This window comes from Bacillus rossius, chromosome 11 (genome assembly GCF_032445375.1).
Source record: "Bacillus rossius redtenbacheri isolate Brsri chromosome 11, Brsri_v3, whole genome shotgun sequence".
NCBI lineage: Eukaryota > Metazoa > Arthropoda > Insecta > Phasmatodea > Bacillidae > Bacillus > Bacillus rossius.
The window spans coordinates 26,077,953-26,084,254 of record NC_086338.1 but is presented as its reverse complement, the minus strand read 5'-3'; positions in this window follow the sequence as shown (position 1 = coordinate 26,084,254).

Below are 6,302 nucleotides of genomic sequence, written 5' to 3'. Positions count from 1 at the left end.
CATGTTTCGTTAATATTTTTATGTTTCTCAGCTTTTTTGTAGGTTATGAGATAGCTAGTTTTTTCTCTGTACACTTATGTGTGGGTAAACAGGAATTGTTTAGCTTAAACTTTTAACAGTACTTTAAATATTCTAGCATTTTTGGGTTGTGCATTAGAGTAGTTTTGAGGTTATGTAATCAATCATTTTTAGTTAACATTGAATACTTTTTCAGCTTTGACTTTTACCAGTACTTTAAATATTATACCATTTTTTGGATTGTACATGAAGGAGCAGCTATGAGGTTATGTTTGCAACTTTTTTATTTAGTTACATTGCTAACAGTTTAGGTTAGTAAGCTTGAGAGCTAGAGTTTTGAGGTTATTTTTGCAACTTTTATATTTAGTAACATTGCTACGAGTTTAGGTTAGTAAGCTTGAGGGCTAGAGTTTTGAGGTTATGTTTGTTTTCGTATAACATCTAGCTACATTGTTTTCTTTATTCGTTTGTTATAGTTCTCCGTACATCGAGCTTCCTTCACGTGTTCTGTACGTTGAGACCGGACTACCGATTGCTGTGATGGCATCTACCGTGCAGAAATGCCGTTTCTGTCCTGCCGTGTTTTCGCTGGCCCACAACCGCTACCGTCACGAACGTCAGTGTACTGACAACATGCAGTGTGACTTCCAGCAGTGTCATCTGTGTGGCAAGATGGTCGCACGCAGCGACAAGATGCAGCAGCACCTTTCAACATGTACTGGTGCTGTCGCCACGACATCAGGCACCCGGTGTAGCTTCTGCCATAAGGCCTTCGCCCGTGCTGATGTCGCCAGACTACATGAGAAGTCGGCTTGCGGTCTTACCCCTAACCGCATAGCACATTCCTGCACGAACTGTGCTAAAGAGTTCGTCAGGGCTGACACTCTTCGCAACCACATTAAGGTGTGCAAGGGGCCTGCTCCGCCTCCAACAAAGAAGCAGAGGATGGCAGCAGTTAAGCCAGCAGTACTGCCTAAACCAACGACCAGCCGAACAAAGGTGGTGACCGGCGCGGGTTTGGCCAATACCCATGGCTTCATCACCGTCGAAGTGGGATTCAAGGGCAACTTGAAGACTTACGTTGCTGTAAATACGTCAAGTTCTGCCAAGGACATTTGTACGTACCTGGACTCCATCAAGGCAAAAATAATAAGCCAACTTGAGGAGGAGATTGAAGAGAATGGACCGCTGAAGTTTAATGTCGTTCTTGAGTGCGACTACGAAAAACCAGTAGATGCCTGTGAAGACAAGAGGGCCTTCAAAACCATGAATGTTCCCCTCTACGCAGTTCATGAGGTGGAGGAAGCAGTTACTGAATCCATCTCTAAGATCTGCAAGGAGGAGGAAGACTACATGGGAAAGGGATCCGGATGGACTTTGTCAGCAGTCAAGCGCCTACAGCTTCGCATAAATAAGCTTGATCCACTCCGTGCCAGCTCCTACATCGAACTACCTACTTCCATCAAAGACAAATTCGCAGTGATAAATCCACAAAACCTCGAAGACCACATGTGCTTTAAGTGGTCAATTCTTGTCAAGTATGTGGAAGGATGGAATCCTGAACGTGTCAACCAGCGCTACCATGACTTGGAGGGGAAGTTCAACTTCAACAACATCGAGTTTCCTACTCCAATCAAGCAAATACCACTGTTCGAAAAACAGAACCCTGGAGTCTCCATCAACATCTACAGTATCGATGAGAACCAGAACATTGTACCTGCACGAGTCTCTCCGGAAGAAAAAGAGCATCATTTCGATCTTCTGCTCTTGGTTAATGACAATTCGTCCCATTTCACCTACATCACTAATTTTTCTGCCCTGGTTCGGTCCCAAATCACTACACATCACGACGCTATTCATGTATGTAAAAGATGCTTCAAGCATTATGATGATCGGGAAAGGGTTAGTGGGCTCACTGGTCTTCAGTGTTTGGCAAAACATAGTGAGCTCTGCAAACAGCATGCTGCTGTTAGGATGGAAATGCCACAGCTTGATGAAAATGGCCAGCCTCCTGTTCTGCAGTTCAAAAACTTCCATCATGCTGATAAGATGTCCATCGTGGTATATTGTGACTTTGAAGCTATTCTAGAGAAAATCCATACCTGTCACCCGAATCCTGATGAGTCATACACGCTGCAATACCAAAAGCATAAAGCGTACAGCTACTGTATTTATGTAAAAGCAGATAATACAGTCATTCCAGCACACCTCACTTCTGCACTTCCTTCACAGCCTGAAGTATACAGGGGGTGTGATGCAGAAGATAAATTCATATCCCGCATTGTGGAGATTGGACATGACGTACAGAAAATCTTTTCTACATCTGTTCCTATGACTCCGCTCACACATGCACAGAACACTGCTTTTCTGCAAGCAAGGTGTTGTTGCTACTGTGGGGGAAAGTTCGGAGGAACTGTAAAGAAAGTTCGTGACCATAATCACTTCACCGGCGAATTTATTGGGTCTGCATGTAATGACTGCAACCTTCTCAGGCGCAGACCAAAAAAGTTGATTGTGTTCTTCCACAACCTGGCATACGACCAGAACTTCATTATCAGGAAGTTGGGGTATGATACTAAAGATATTTTAATAATTCCGAATTCAGAAGAGAAGCTGATAACTTTTTCCAAAAAGTTATGCGATAAGTTCAGTATCCAGTTTGTTGATACTTTCCGTTTTATGAGTCGGGGTCTTGCTTCGCTCGCCGAGTTCTTGCCTGCAGACAAGTTTATAAGTACTGCTGAGTTTTTCGCTCCTGATGAGTTGGAGTTGGTTACCCGCAAAGGAGTATTCCCATACGACTTCGTTGATTCTTTTTCTCGACTAGACGATACTAGTCTTCCATCCATCGATGAGTTCTTTAATATTCTGACTGATACTGGTATTTCCGAGGCGGATTACGCTCACGCACAAAATGTCTGGGACAAGTTTCAGTGTGCTACTTTGGGGGAGTACGCTGACTTGTACCTGAAGACGGATGTTCTGATTTTGGCGGATGTATTTGAGAATTTTCGCAGTCTTTGCTTGGAAACATATAGTTTAGATCCATCTCACTACATTTCTTGTCCTGGGTTCGCTTTCGACGCGATGCTTCGAACCACAGGTGTACAGCTAGAGCTACTCACAGATTACGACATGTATATGTTTGTGGAGGCTGGTATTCGTGGTGGTGTAGCTCAAAGCATTAAACGTCATTGCGTAGCCAATAACGCATACGTACCAGAAACACACGATGCTTCCAAGCCATCCACATTCCTGGAGTACATTGATGCAAACAACTTGTACAGGTGGGCGATGTCTCTGCCGCTCCCCATTCGTCATTTCCAATGGACAGACACATCAATTGATATCATGTCTATTCCGGAAAATTCACCCACAGGCTACATTATCGAGTGTGATGTGGAGTACCCTCTCGAACTCCACGAAAGTCACAAAGACCTTCCGTTTCTCCCCGTGAATCAGTGTCCGCCCGGCTCAAAGCACTCAAAGCTGATGACAACGCTGGAAAATAAAGAGCACTACATCGTTCACTACAAAAACCTACAGCAAGCAGTATCGCATGGTCTAAAAATCATAAGATTACATAAAGTTCTTCAGTTTGAGCAGTCGGCATGGTTGGAGCCTTATATTCGGCTGAACACCAACAAGCGCAAAGCAGCATCCAACGAGTTCGAGAAGGAGTTCTTCAAGCTCGCTGTGAACTCTACATTTGGTAAACTGATGGAAAACAAGAGGCGTAGGCTCAAAATGGAGTTGGTGTGCTCTGAGAAGAGATTTAAGAAGTTGGTGTGTCGTCCGTCCTTCAAGGACCGCACGATGTATGAGCCAAACTTGTCTCTTGTCCACCTGAACCATGAGACCATAATTTTCGACAAGCCGATTTATGCCGGACTCGCAGTACTTGATCTATCAAAAACACTCATGTACGACTTCCACTATAATACTATGAAACCGAAATATCAGGAAAATATTCATCTGTTATATATGGATACAGACAGCTTTGTGTATGAGATTCAAACACAGGACTTCTACCATGATCTAAGAGCCGACCCTAAGTTCATGTCTGAATTCGACACCAGCTGCTACCCTCCTGACCACCCATGCTTCTCTCCCATCAACAAGAAAGTTGTTGGCAAATTCAAAGATGAATGTGGGGGAGAAGTAATGAGCGAGTTTGTCAGTCTGCGGGCCAAACTCTATGCATACATGTGCGGTGGCAAGGTTGAGAAGAAGGCTAAGGGCATCCAGCGTTGTGTGGTCAAAAACCACATCACATTCGGTGATTACCTGGATGCCCTACAAGACCACCGCACAAGGAGGGCAGGTGTTAGAGCCATACGGTCGAGAAAGCATGTGCTGTATAGCGAATACAGCAATAAGCTAGCCATAACATGGGAGGACGATAAGCGTCGAATATGTGAAGACGGTATCCGCACGGTCCCCCACGGGTATGTCGGTGATGACATGTAAATATTTTTCTGCGAATAGTTTGGATGTTGCTGTTTCAATTTGTTGTATAGTTTCAGTTTTTTTTGTTGTATAGTTTCAATTTTTTGTATAGTCTCAATTTTTGTTGTATTGTTTCCATTTCTGTGATGCCATCGAAATCTCAAGAACAGCTAATTGACACGACTCATGCACCAGAAGAAACGAACTAGGCGATCTTTACACTGCCGACGTCAGTAACAAACTGAGCATCCTGCTGTCTAGAACTCGCTTATATACATGCACCGTATGGAATAATACGCTAGTCAACTGGCAACTAATTTTGAATTTGGCGCGCGATACTAGCGACATCTACCAGCCAACTTGAGAACCAAGATGGCGGCGCCTCTGGCAACTAATTTTTGAATTTGGCGCGCGATACTAGCGACATCTACCAGCCAACTTGAGAACCAAGATGGCGGCGCCTCTGGCAACTAATTTTTGAATTTGGCGCGCGATACTAGCGACATCTACCAGCCAACTTGAGGACCAAGATGGTGGCACCTCTGGCAACTAATATTTGAATTTGGCGCCATCTGGTAGTCTGTGCTGGAATTAAAGATGGCGGCTGTATAATAATTTTTATTTCAAATGTGGCGCTTTAGGTATGCATTAAGGAAGGCAAAAACACCCTCCCCCCCCCATTTATCATAAACTTGCCGTCAGTACGTAGCATATATAGATTATTTATTCCACCATATCTCAATTGGTCTCGTGGTCTAGTGGTCAAGGTGTCCGCCTCGTAACCACGACATCCTGGACGTTTTCACGTCCCATGGATCGAATCCCAGCCTCGGCACTGAAAATATTTTAGTTAAAGAAAAAAATAAAATAATCCCTGCTGCTATCTGGTGGCGACCAACAGAACTATATGACATCACAAGATGGCTGCCTCCAGCAGACGAAAACAAGATGGCGGCCACCAGCAGACGAAACAAGATGGCGGCTGATGATTACATCAAATTTCGAAAAGTTGAAGTTCGAAAAAAAAAATTCGAATCCAAGATGGCGGCCGTGACGAAAAGTGCAACGGTGACGTCACGATTCGAAGTTGGTGGAAATTTCTAGAAATACAAAATGGCGGATGGTTTAGCATGGATTAACATATGGATTAGCGTAGATTGGCATAGATTGGCATAGATTAGCAAGGTCAAAGGTCATGATGACGTCATCCAAGATGGCCGCCGATGACGTCATCCAAGATGGCCGCCGATGACGTCATCCAAGATGGCGGGCTCCTGGCTCCTGCGCCTGTGCTTGAACCCCCTATTTCCAACTACTGTAACGGGACATTTTTTCGTGCGTACATGGTTGATGAACCTAACAGGACACTTTTTCGTGCGTGCATGGTCGCAGAAAGCTGCGTAATCCCCGAATCCCCCACCACCCACCGGTGCCCCCATACGAACCAAATACATCTACTAGAAATATTCATTTAAATTAGTACGTTTGCATGAAAACTTCTGTGTCACTACAAAATAGTGCGATAAAAGCGATTTATTTTAGTATTTTTAACTCTAAGTTTATTTTTAATGGAACACGTTGCAACTTTTCAGACGCGGCGACAAAAAGTCGCTCGTTTGCATTGGTCAATTACAAAGCATTGGTTTCATCAAGAGCGACTTTTAAGTCGCAGCGACAGAGCGACAGAAAGTCGCCCGTCTGTAAGGGCATTAAGGCGTGATAGGCTTCGGCCTGAGACGCACTTAGGTCCCTCCCTAACCCGGACCCCTCCCAAACACACTTAGTTTTTAGTTAGGTTAGGAAAAGAAAATCAATCGTGATGGAGTTCAACACAG